A 14184-nucleotide genomic window follows, 5' to 3' on the forward strand; every position below is an offset into this window, starting at 1 on the left:
ATGGACAAATAATTGCATGAGATGAGTTGTGAAAATGGATATGCATTTGTATTTCAAAAGAGGACTGCTTCCTTCTGACAGGAGATATAGGTTTACTTTTTGCCAAAAGCGTGATATATGCTCATATAATAAAAAGAGGGTTCTTAAATCTTTCTTTTCAAAGTTTCAAATAACAGAGTCTTAGATCTAACCATCCTGAGCCTCATATTGGAACTTGTACAAGTCCCATGGAAGTCAATAAATGCTAGCCCTCAACAAATATTTACACTCAGTATGAGCAATGCCATCAAGGAAAATCTTGAAAATGAGGGCCAGATTGTACATATAAACTACATGTAAATTTAGAGGTTGGAGAACATTCCAAGAGAAGGAAAGTGTCAGGGTAAATATAAAAACATTAAAGCATTGCAACTTAAAAAGCTGAGCCCAGCCCAGAAGTGTGATATTATCCAATATTCTACAGTGGGAGAAAGTCTAAGCAACTACTTTAGCCAGGATCCTGGTTTCAGGGAGGCTAACAATTGAACCCTTGTCCATAGCTGACAGTTTGGGGTACGGGGAGGGAAGGAAACAGTTCCGAAGAATGAGAAGAAAAGATAGTCTAAGTTGTCGAGAAAAGACTGAAAAATCTTGAGAGGGACACAATTCTCTCCTTTCAGAGCACTCATCAAGGGTCAGTCTCTGTCTCTCTCTTTCCACACAGCACACTTGTTATTCTGCTTCGTGAAAGGATCCTGACCCTGGATTGGCCACATAATTTTCTCAGCAGTTTGGAGAAAGTCTGAAATCTTGGCAATTAAATCTGACTTTCAGGGTTGCAAAGTCTGACCTGGAAATATAAGTCATTAATGAAAAAGAAATGGTTTACTATGCGACCAAAGGAAAATAATGTGTCTGAAAGACAGAGACATTTGTTTCCAGCTATCAGGATGCTACTTTACTGGCAGTTTGCAAATTATCCAGTGGATCTTTGTAGCAAGGCTTGTAGCCTCTGGAGACTGTGAAGTCATTGTGATACCGTGCTTACTCTCACTAGTCATGTAACCTACATTAAACTTGCCCTACACTCTCTAGGATTGGATATGGCTTGTGGTTCAACAAACCTGGATACTCAAGCCAAGAGTAGATTTTTTCAAACAGAATTTCCTTGGTTTTGAATGATTGAGTGGTCATTTGCCCCAAGTTATTTCTAAACCCCTGCTTTTTAACGTACGGTCTGTGGGATCTTGAAAACATTTCTTGAGTATCACTTTGCTTTCTTTTTGGCCTGTTTATAAACTACAGGCAATAGAATTTACTCATAAAACGTGATAAGGCCTTTAAGTTAATGTCACCCCTTCTTGGGGCGGCACTTCTCAGTGTCCATGCACCTTGGCCAGTGAGGTTCTCAGCCTTCCCTGGTACCTGGGTTTGCAGCCCTGTAAAAGGAAGTTCTGGCAAAGATCCAGTGATCTTTGTTTCCTTTGAGCAAGGGAAACTGTTTTCTTAAAATTATTAGATGATGCTGAACTAGGCCAACAGTAGAAGGAATTCAAATTAAGCAAAAATTAAATTTTATGATTTCTCCCCTCTTTAAAATATTTATACAGCTAAAATAAAATTGAACATCAATGGCCGACTTGAAGAGGTCAAAAGGGTGATATATAGGCTCGGATATTTGTGGCTGACACATCGGAAAGCCTACAAGTTGGGGGACCTCCTGAGCCATGCTCCCAAAATATTTCCAATGGATTTCCTCCTCTATGCCCAAAGATATTCCTGGTATCTTCTGGCTTAACATTTCTAAGATAATGAAATCATATTCAGAGAAAGAGATAACTAACTCGACCCCAAAGTAGACATTAAATGATGTCTCTTTAATGTCAACTCATTTAGAAGCAGAACAGAAGGTTTTCTGCGATGAATGTAGGTAGCATGCTGTCTTTCCTGTAGAAATTTTGACTCTCATTTCCTTTAAAAGTCTATCAAGTCACAAATCTCACTCTAATACTAAGTAATCAATGTAACTATTTGTCCCTAATTGAGCCGGGTACTTCTGAAATTTTAGAACTGGATGCTTATTAGCAGCATTTCTTATTAGCAGCATTTCTTATTAGCAGTATTTACTTGTATTTCTCTGGAGACATCTAGTGGAGAAAGTGCAGTACACATTTCTAGAAGCACAGACACCATCTATTACATTTTAATTAAAGTAATAATTAATATGAAATTGATATAAAAAAGTCTTAAACATTTTACATGCATTTTGAAATGCCAAGTAACTGAAGATTACTAACAGTCTCTTATATAAAATATTTTAAAGCTGACTCAGATTGACCATGATAAATGATACCAAATCTGGATGAAAAGGGAAAAATCTAGTCTTGTTTTTGTTTGTATGTGGCTGAAGAATGAATTGCTTCATTTTTTATCTGATATTTTTGTTGTTGTTCTACAGTGACATGGACTAGTGACAAGAATAAGAAATTGTGAATAAGAAATTGTGACAGATTTTTCTACATCAAATAAATGATTGGAAATAATCACTTCCATAGTCTGATTTCACTCATTGCTCCCCCTTATGTTTATCGACGCTTTATTTCTCATCTCTAACACACTTGATACTGTTGACATCGTGCCTTTCATCTCTTCTTTCATTTAGATCTGGACAACTTTGCTTCAGAGACAATTAAGACCCTAGTCATCATCTGTCTCCCACTCACAAATAACTTCTAATATTCTTTCATATCAGACTGGAAAATGAAGGGATGGATAATTGCTGCAATTAAAACAACTCTAGACATCCATCTCTTATAGTACTAGAATTTCAACATCCCATCCGGCACATTTGGTCTGCTGAAAGAATGGTCTGAATTATGTAACTTCATAATTTATAATCATCCATTTATCACCTCCTGGGACCCTTTCCCTCTGAAACAAAAATATTCTCAGGTCCTTTACTTAGACCTCTGTCTGCTGATATCTCCTCTGTTTATTTGTCTGTGTCAACCTTGTCCTCAAATTCTTTTCATCTTCTATTTCCAGTGTTTGCAATACACGGTCTGTATTCTCTCTCTCTCCACACCTGAGAAACTTCTTGTACTTCTTCCCAGGAAAAACACCGCCCAAATTGGAGTTACTTCTCAGTTTTCAACCGTAGTCTGTCTGCTCTACTCAAAGACATCGAATATATTCTGCTCAAAAATAAACTGTGTTTCTCCACTTCTCCAGATATTGACCTTATATGATTAATTTCCAATTGCAGAGATTCAGTATTTTTACTGACAGAGATCCTTTCTTCTTACTCTCCCATATATCATGAGGTTTCCTCCTTTCCTTGCTCAAATTTACCCAAAAATATCACTTCTTTCTCTAAATGCATACATCTGATGAAGATTTTTATTCACTACAATTTTCTTATGTGCAAACCAATCTTGGGGTGCTGTGTTAGAACTGTGGGAGAACAAAAATGGAAAAGACTTGCTATTCGTTTTATGTTAACAAGTGTGCAACATGCTTTATATTTTTATTCTTGTTTTTAGAGACATCCATACTTGTGGAAAAAGTGGAATTAGAGAAGTCACAGGACCTCAGGTTAGGTCTATATGCATGACCTGCTCAGGGGTTTGGACATAGCTTCCCATTATATAATGAACAGCAGAAAAGAAGGTGACCTCGTTAGAAAAAGTTCTGGGAGGAAAATTATTCAAAGGGACATAGAGACTAATTCTATGGTTCTTTTTATTTTTATTTTTTTTGTGTGAGGAAGGTCAGCCCTGAGCTAACATCCGTGCTAATCCTCCTCTTTTTGTTGAGGAAGACCGGCTCTGAGCTAACATCCACTGCCAATCCTCCTCCTTTTTTTCCCCCAAAGCCCCAGTAGACAGCTGTATGTCATAGTTGCACATCCTTCTAGTTGCTGTCTGTGGGACGCGGCCTCAGCATGGCCGGAGAAGCGGTGCGTCAGTGCGAGCCCAGAATCCAAACCTGGGCCACCAGCAGCGGAGCACGTGCACCCAACCACTAAGCCATGGGGCCGGCCCTCTATGGTTCTTATTCAGGAAAATAAAAAAGGCCTATAGTAGTTAATGGAAGCTTTGGCCTTTAAATGAGAAAAGAATCTTTGATTCTTTAAGTCTGCTCTTAGGCTTCAGCACAGTTGTACATTTTTGCCCTCAAGTATGCAGACATTCGTTAAAACAATAACAACAATAACAGATATTCATTATAATGGATGTATTCATGTATATGAACACTGTTTGGAGTTCATACACAAAGTAAAATGTAGTAGGAAAACCATTATTTTGGATGGGAGTTGATAGTGCTGGTACAATAAGAAACTTTAATAGCAAAGCAGTGTAAGACCATAGAGGATGTAAATTAATAATTCTTCAATCTGAAAGAATATGTTGGGAACTTCAATTTTGAAACAGATTACGTCAATTTTCCAGTTGTATTTAAACACCTATTAGCACATATTTTTACCATGCAGAAGCTTTTTCTCTAGTTTTTTCTCCCTTCTTTCACTCTTACAAGGTTAATAGCCAGAGGGTAATTGAGAAGAACAAACAAATCATTTGCCCAAGTTGACCTCCATTTTGGATATTTCTGCTTTGACAGAAGCCCAGTTGAAGGGAGGGAGCTCAGTTAATTTCTCGGGGTGTTCCAGTTGCTGCCTAACACGTCACTCCAAACTTCGTGGCATAAAATAGCAACCAATTTATTGCACTTGTGGTTTCTGCAGGTCAGGGATTCTGACAGCGCACAATGGGGATTGCTTATAATCCATGCTGCTCTGTGATGTCTGTGGCTTCAGCTGGGATGACCCAGAATGGCTGGGGTGATTCCAATGACTGCCAGCTGCCAGCTGGAACACTTTGGACTGAAGAGGCTCCACTTCCTAGATAGTGTCTTCACCACGTGTCCAGCATATTGGCAAGGATGACTGGAAGGCTGAGCTCAACTGAGACTGTCAAGGGGAGCATCTCCTTGTGGCCACTCTGGCATGGGGGCCTCAGAGTAGTTGGACTTCATACACTACAGCTCAACCACCCACCTAACAAGCAGAATATGCGTGAGCTTTTATCAGTTGACCTCAGAGCGCACGTGGAGATCTTCCGACGCTTATGCTAATTGTTGAAGTTGTCACAAACCAGCCCAGATATAAGAGGAAAGCACATAGACTCAACCCCTTAATGACAGGAGGATCCAAATATTTGTGGCCATGAAAGAATGGCATTTAGGCCCTGAGACTCCTCGTAGACCCAGAAATGCCTATGGAGCCCTCTAACCTGTGGTTAAATTAGATAATGTATGTGGAAGTACTATACATCTAATAGTTACTTTATTTTTATTTTATTTTCAGAAAATCACCCTGCTGTTAGTGCTTCATCTTTCTGTGTTCCTGTATTGCATTTCTTTTTGGAATTTTGCAGCTTGGATTAAATACAGTGTAAAAGACCTATCTGCTCAGGCAGGGAATGCTTTGAGCTTTTTGAAAGGAAAAAACTTTTAATAATGGAAGAAAATTTAGAAAATATTTTGAAAATCAGCATGCAGAATTTTAAACTGGATCACTTGAGTATTTGAGCATCATATTGCAGACTAAAATGTCTGACCTCTAGTGGTTGCAACTAATTTTTGCAGCTGTAAATTGGTGTGTATTTTTTAGAGAGGAGTCTTCACAAAGTATTTTATGCTGTTTGATGCTGTCACAAATGGTAAATTTTTTCGATTTTGTAATTGTCCTCTGCTAGTATACATAAATAAAATTGATTTTATATACTGATCTTGTATTGTGCCACCTTGGATATTTTCTAAATATCTTATTGTTATTGATTTCTATCTAATTTCATTTTGGTAATAGAACATTCTATGTATGATTTTAATGCTTTGATATTAACTGTGACTTTCTATAGTCCAACATATGATCTATCTTGGTAAATGTTTCCTGTCAATAAGTGTTAAATGTCAATAAAGTGAAGTTGGGGGAAAGCATTAATTCTTCAATATCTTTATCAATTGTATCATTACTTATTTTTTAAATCAATTCTTGAGAGAGGCATGTTGAAAACTGTTCTGATCAGTCTCCCTAGAGGCAGGTATGACTGTTCACTTAGGAATTTATTTAGATGTTTAGACAGATGACACACCATCACCAATAAAGAAGGTTAAAGTTTACTTAGTACTCACAACAAGGCGGGGATTCCCAGCAGGAGAAGTACTCACCAAAGATCTGACAAGTAGGTGAGCAGATTGTGAGAAGGGGGCTAGCTTTTATGGTGTTTAGGAGGTAGGGCTGAAGGGGTGGAAAGTTTCACTAGAGGCTGCCCTATTTGAAATCCCAGCAAGGCAGAGAGCACATCTGTCTTTCTTGACAGGTCACACAGGTGGTACTTTTGAGGGCTGGAGGGGAGATTTAAGCATCTTCTTGATTGCAAAATTTCTAACTATTCTGATTTGTTTACTCCTCAATTCACTTTTTTCCATTTTTGTGTCATGTATTTTGAAGCTCTGATATTAAGTAGACTTATTTAGGATTTTTGTCTTCTTTATGAATTGTCCCTTCAATCATTATGAATTCTAAGTCTTTATCTCTGATAATTCTCCTTGTTTTGAATTTTGCTGTCAACTATTAAATTAGCTACACCAGCTTTCTATAGATTTGTGTTTAAACAGTATATCTTTTTCTCTTCTATGTCTTTGCTTTTCTTTCTTTTTATTTTCCAGATTTTTTGAGAGATGATTAATACATAACATTATGTAAGTTTAAGGTGTACAATGTGACGATTTGATACACATATACAGGTTGCCCCGCTATCTGAAAGTTTGCTTTACACCACTTTGCTTTTATGAAAGACCTACATTAGTACTTGTTTTTGCTAACTGAAAGAAATCCAGAGGATTTTCGCTTTTACAAACAAAAAGTGAAAAGCAAAAATTCAGTGTTTGTTTTGCAGGGAGCCATTATAGAGGCTAAGCAGTCAAGCCTACTGTTGTATTTCAAGCCTTCCACATCAGCCTCATCAGCCACATTGGCCACAGCAGATGACAAACCTCAATCGTCAATCACGAGGCAGGCAGACATAGAAGAAGGTGTAGACATTAGCGACCTACTTGCCCTGATGGATTCAGGTGACGACCAGATGTTAATAAATGACCCTCCTCCTCTCTCCTCTACACCCCTGTCTCCTGTACCTCCCACCACCCGACCCTCCAATGATTCAGCCTAACACCTCATCACCACCACCACCTCTCAGCCTTCCAATGTGCTCTCTGTTCTCCTGATTCTGGTAAGTGAAACTACACTGGGCATACATTATTTCTACTTTATATAGGTTGTGTATTTATCATATCATTGTCGCTTTTACTATAAGTCAGTGTTATTTTAGGTTTTGTGTGTTATTTGGTATGATTTGGTAGGTTATTTGTTGGGTCTGGCAACACGTAAAAATTTTTTCCATATAAATTAATAGTAATAGCTTCTTTGCTTGATACCATTTTGGCTTGTGAAAGGTTTCTTGGGAACACTACTCTACTTTCAAATAGTGGGGAACACTTGTAAATTGTGAAATGTTTACCACAATGAGGTTAGTTAACACATCCTTCACCTCATATAATTACCATTTTGTTGTTGTTACGGTCAGAATATTAAAGCTCTACTCTTATGGCAAATTTCAAGTATACAAAACAGTATTATTAACTATTGTCACCATGGTATACATTAGATCCCCAGAACTTATTCATCTTATAAGTGAACATTTGTACCCTATGATCAAGATCTTTGAATTTACCCCACCCCTCAGCCCCTGGCAACCACCACTCTACTCTCTGTTACTTTGAGTTTGATGTTTTTAGATTCCACATATAAATATCATACAATATTTGTCTTTCTCTGTCTGACTTATTTCACTTAGCATAATGCCCTCAAAGTTCATCCATGTTCTCACAAGTGGCAAGATTTTATTCTTTTTTGAGGCTGAATAATATTCCTATATATGTTCATAATAATAATATGTTCATATATATTCATATGTATGTTAATAATAATAATATTCATATATATATAACATTTCTTTATCCATTCACCAGTCTATGGACACTTAGGTTGTTTCCACGTCTTGGCTATTGTGCAAAAACTGCAAGGAACATGGAAGTGCAGACATCTTTTCAAGATAATGATTTCATTTCTTTGGATATATACCTATAAGTGAGATTGCTAGATCATATGGTAGTTCTATTTTTAGTTTTCTGAGGAACCTCCATACTGTTTTCCATAGTGGCTGTACCAATTTACATTAACACCAGTAGTGCACAGGGTTCCCTTTCCGCCACATCCTCAACAGCATTTGTCTCTTGTATTTTTGATAATAGCTATTCTAACAGGTGTGAGGTGATATCTCACTGCAGTTTTGATTTGCATTTTCCTGATTAGTGATATATGTACTTGTTGGCTAATTGCATGTTTTCTTTGGAGAAATATCTATTCAAGTCTCCCCCATTTTTTAATCAGATTGTTTTTTTCCTATTGAATTATATGAGTTTCTTATATATTTTGGATATTAACCCCTTATTAGATATATGGTTTGCAAATATTTCTCCCATTCCACATGTTGCCTTTTCATTTTCTTGATCAAACTTTTGGTGTGCAGAAGCTTTTTAGTTTGATGTAGTCCCACTTGTTTGTTTTTGCTTTTGTTGTCTTTGCTCTTGGTGTCAAATCCAAAAAATCATTGCCAAGACCAATGTCAAGGAGATTTTTTCTTAAATTTTCTTCTAGGATTTTTACTATTTCAGGTCTTACCTTGAAGTCTTTAACCCATTTCAAGTTAATTTTCATGAGTGGTTCAAGACAGGGGTCCAATTTCACTCTTTTTATGAATATCCAGTTTTCCCAACATCATTTACTGAATAAAAAATCCCTTCCCCATTTAGTATTCTTGGCTTCCTTGTCAAATATTAGTTGACCATATATGTGTGGGTTTATTTCTGGGCTCTCCATTCACATTGGTCTATGTGTCTATTTTTATGCCAGTACCATACTGTTTTGATTACTATAGCTTTGTAATAAAGTTTGAAATCAGAAAATGTGATGCTTCCAGCTTTCTTCTTTTACAAGATTGCTTTGTGTATGCAGTTCCTTTTGTGGTTTCAAACAAAGTTTAGGATTTTTTTTCTATTTCTGTGAAAAATGCCATTAGAATCTTGATAAGATTGCCTTGAGTCTACTGATGGATTTGTGTAGTATGGACATTTCAACAATATTAACTTTTCCAATTCACGAACATGAGATATCTTCCATTTATTTTTGTCTTCAATTTCTTTTATGAATGTCTTATAGTTTTCAGGGTATGGATCTTTCCTTGGTTAAATTTATTTTTAAATATTTTATTGTTTTTGATGCTATTGAAGGTGAGATTGTTTTCTTAATTTCTTGTTCAGATAGTAATCATCAGTAATCATATAAAAACACAACTGGTTTTTTTATGTTGATTTTGTATCCTGAAATGTAAGTGAATTTGTTGATTAGTTCTAAGTTTTTTGGTGGAGGCTTTAGAATTTTCTATATACATGATCACATCATCAGCAAACAAAGAAAATTTCACTTCTTTTCCAATTTGGGTGCCTTTTATCTCTTTTTATTGCCTAATTGCTCTGGCTAGAACTTCCAGTAATATGTTGATTAGGAGCGGTGAGAGTGGACACCCTTGTCTTCTTCTTGATCTTAGAGGGGAAGCTTTCAACCTTTCATCATTGAGTTTGATATTAGCTGTGAGTTTATCACATACAGTCTTTATTATGTTGAGGTATGTTCCTTCTATACCCAATCTGTTGAGAGTTTTTATCATGAAAGTTAGTTGAGTTTTTTCAAGTGCTTTTTTTATATATGAAATAATCATATGATTTTTATCTTTCATTATATTAATATGATGTATCACATTTATTGATTTGTGTGTTGAACAATCCTTGTGTCCCAGGGATAAATCCCCACTTGATCATGGTGTATGTTCCTTTAATGTACTGTTGAATTCAGCTTGCTAGTAGTTTGTTGAAAATTTTTGCTTCTATATTCATTAAGGATATTGGCCTTCAGTTTTCTTTTCTTATAGTATTCTTATCTCACTTTGGTATCAGGGTAATTTTGGCCTTGTAAAATGAGTTTGGGAGTGTTCCCTTCTCTTCTATTTTTTGGAAGAGTTTGAAAAGAATTGGCGTTAATTCTTCTTTAACTGTTTGGTAGAATTCACCCATAAAGCCATCTGGTCCTGCTCTTTGCTGGGATGTTTTCTATGCTGATTCAATCTCTTTACTTGTTATTGGCCTGTTCAGATTTTTTATTTCTTCATGATTCAGACTTGGTAGGTTGAATGTTACTAGGAATTTGTCAATTTCTTCTAGGTTGTCCAATTTGTTGGTATATAATTGTTCAGAGTTGTCTCTTATGTTTCTGTGTTTCTGTGGTATCAGTTGTAATGTTTTGTTTTCCATTTCTAATTTTACTTATTTGAGTCCTCTCTTTTTTCTTGATAAGTCTAGCTAAAGGTTTGTCAATTTTATTTATCTTTAAAAAAAAAAACAATTCTTAGGTTTGTTGAACTTTTCTATACTCTATTTCATTTATTTCAGCTCTGATCTTTATCATATCCTCCCTTCTGCTAATATTGGACTTGGTTTTTATTTTTCTGTTTTCTTGAGGTATAAAGTTAAGTTGTTTATTTGAGATCTTTTGTTGTTGTTAATATAGGTGTTTATCACTATAAATTTCCCTCTTAGCACTGCTTTTGCTGCATCCATAAGTTTTAGTATGTAGTGTTTCCATTTTCATTTGTTTCAAGATTTTTTTTTATTTTCTTTGGTTTCATCTTTGACTCACTCATTGGTTGCTCAGGAGTGTGTCATTTAATTTCCACATATTTGTGAAAATCTAGTTTTCCTCCTGTTATTGATTTTTCATTTCATATATTGTGGTTGGAAAAGATACTTTTTAAATTTGCTAAGACTTGTTTTATGATCTAACATATGATTTATCATGGTGCATGATCCATAGGCACTTGAGAAGAATGTGTTTTTTGCTGCTATTGGATGAAATGTTCAGACATTTGGTCTAAATAATAGTTCAAGTCCAATACTTCCTTATTGATTTTCTGTCAGTAAGATCTATCCATTGTTGAAAGTGGGATGTTGAAGTCTCCTACTATTATTGTATTGTTGTCTATTACTTCTTTCAGATATGTTAGAATTTGCTTAATATATTTAAGTGCTCCAACTTTGAGTGTGTACATATTTACAATTGTTATATCCTCTTGATGAATGACCCCTTTATCATTATATAATGACCTTTGTCTCTTGTTACAGTTTTTGACTTAAAGTATATTTTGTTTTTATATAAATATAGCTATCTCAGCTCTCTTTTGGTTTCCATTTACATGGAATATCTTTTTCCCTCCCTTCACTTTGAGCCTTTGTGTGTCCTTGAAGCTGAAGTGAGTCTCTGGTAGGCAGAATATAGTTGGGTCCTGTGTTTTTGTCCATTCAGCCACTCTATGACTTTTGACTGGAGAATTAAATCTACTTACATTTAAAGTAATTATTGATAGGTAAGGATTTACTATTGCCACCCTGTTAGTTGTTTTCCAGCTGTTTTGTATTTCCTTTGTTCCTTTCATCCTCTCTTGCTCTCTTCCTTTGTGGATTGATGATTTTCAGTAGTGCTATTTGATTCCCTTCTGTTTATTTTGTGTGTATCTACTATGGGTTTTTTGTTTGTGATTATCCTGAGGCTTATTTGAAATATCTTATTAAATATCTTATTGATATAATAGTCTATTTTAAGCTGATAACAACTTAACTTTGTATGCAAAAACTTTATTCTTTTGACTCCCCCCACACACTTTATTTGTTTGATGTCACAATTTACATTTTTTTATTGTGTATCCATTAACAAATTATTGTAGCTATAGCTATTTTAATACTTTTGTCCTTTAACCTTTATACTAGAGGTATATTGCACATCACCACCATATTACAGTACTAGCGTATTCTTATTCTGACTACATACTTATTTTTACCAGTGTGTTGTATATTTTCATGTTTACTAATTGGGATCCTTTCATTTTGACTTGAAGAGCTCCTTTCAGCATTTCTTTCAAGGCATGTTAGTGGTGATGAACTCCCTCAGCTTTTGTTTGGAAAAGTCTTTATCTTGCCTTCATTTCTGAAGAAAAGCTTTACTGGATAAAGCATTCTTCATTGGCAGTTTTTTCTTTCTGGACTTTGAATATATCATCCCACTCTCTCCTGGGACTGCAAGGTTTCTGCTGAGAAATCCACTGAGAGCCTCATAAGGGTTCCCTTATAAGAGAGCAATTTTTTTCTCTTGTTGCTTTTAAATTCTCTCTTTATCTTTCATTTTAGACAGTTTTACTATACTGTGTCTTGGAGAAGATTGTTTTGTACTGAAATTTTGCGGTGACCCATTAGCTTCATGAACTTAGATGTCCAAATCTCTCCCCAGGTTTGGAAAGTTCTCAGCCATTATGTCTTTAAATAAGCTTTCTGCCCCTTTCACCCTCTCTTCTCCTTCAGTTATCCTTATAAAATAGTGTATGAATAATTTTGTATTGAAATCCACATACCTTTCATATCTACAAGCTTTCCCTTGTGTATCAGTATAGTCATTCAATCAATGACATAGTCATTCATTGAGTTAAGTTAACCAGGCATGAGTTGTTCTTAGTGAACCCATGCTGAATCTTGATAATCATGCTTCCTCTTTTATATGATCAAAAACTATTAAATTTAATATTGAGATCCAGAATCATATCTGTGGTAAATGCCAAGTTTCCAAATCTTTCTTCGTAAAATCTGAATTTCATTTGCTTGTATGCCATCTCCCAGCATGTCTCTCATGCAACCATCGTTCATTACAGATCAACACTAGCCATTCAATGATCTCCTCTGCATGCACTTTTAGTAGCATGGGGTAGAAGTTATTCTGGTTGATAGATTTAAACTTATTTGATGCAGTTACTTTCTTACTTTCTTAATACCTGCCTTAGGTTTTCATCTTTGTATAATAAATGTAATCGCTTTTCCCCTACCACATTGAAGAAAATTCTTATTGATAGAGTAAATGGACACAAAGATGCTGAGAATAGCTTAATCTGTGTCATTGATCAGTCACTAAGAACAGATATTTTTCTTTTCTGATTTGCTTTGTTCTGTGAAAATTAATGATGAGGACTTTTTTCATTATTTTTACGATTTTCCACAAACCACAATCCACTTTGAGCTTTGGCCTTCTTCCACATTCTTATTCTTTTGTAATTTTGTATCTTCTCCTTTAAATTCAGAGCTCTCTAGGCAAGTACCCTAGTTTCCTTAGGTTCTTTTCCTTTCACCTATTGAAATATTATATAATTTACCGTAGGAGTTATAGTTTGAGAATTCTCTTTTTGAACTATGTTCCTTACCAGAGTCTGTAAACAAAGAATATTGTTGATTTTTATTCCGAACTTTACAAAATACATGTCCTAATATTTTGGATACTTGTCTGATTGTGCTCAGGCTTGCCTACAGAGATGACAAGAGTTTAACACACCATGGTACTTTCTCCAAGGGCTCTCAAAGCTTGAATCTGCAAAATAATTGATCTAGAATAGGACTCTCTTGCTAAAGTGAACTCTTGGTCAGCTTAACAAATATTTATACCAGTTAGAAACCTGTTGTTTTCTGATCACTAATTCCCAATTAAATGCCTTGTTGTTGACTTTCTGCTGGTGATAAGGAACATACTTAGAAATTTATATTTTATTTAACTATTATATACATCATCATATAGCTTAAAAATCTAATAAATTCAAAAACAAAAATTGTCTTGTGTTTATTTTGCTTTTAGCATCATTAGATATTCTTGATTTATATTCTTCCAAATTATTAATTTTATTGTAATAGCTCTTCATTAATGTAAGTATTAGTAAAATCAAAATAAGTAATTTGCTTTCCTTTCAAGCTTTAAGAAGATGCATTTCCTTTATAGCTTGTTCAGACATGACTAACTTTATTCCTTTGAGATTTTATTGAAAAGATTACAAATCCAGGATGTAGCAGATGAAAATATTTTTGATAAAGTTTTCATAACTAAAGTCCGAAAAGTTGACTTTTAACTTATCTATATATCCAGTGTTAAATCTTAAAAAATGTGAG

The sequence above is a fragment of the Diceros bicornis genome, chromosome 9 (genome assembly GCF_020826845.1).
Source record: "Diceros bicornis minor isolate mBicDic1 chromosome 9, mDicBic1.mat.cur, whole genome shotgun sequence".
In the NCBI taxonomy this organism is placed as follows: Eukaryota; Metazoa; Chordata; class Mammalia; order Perissodactyla; family Rhinocerotidae; genus Diceros; species Diceros bicornis.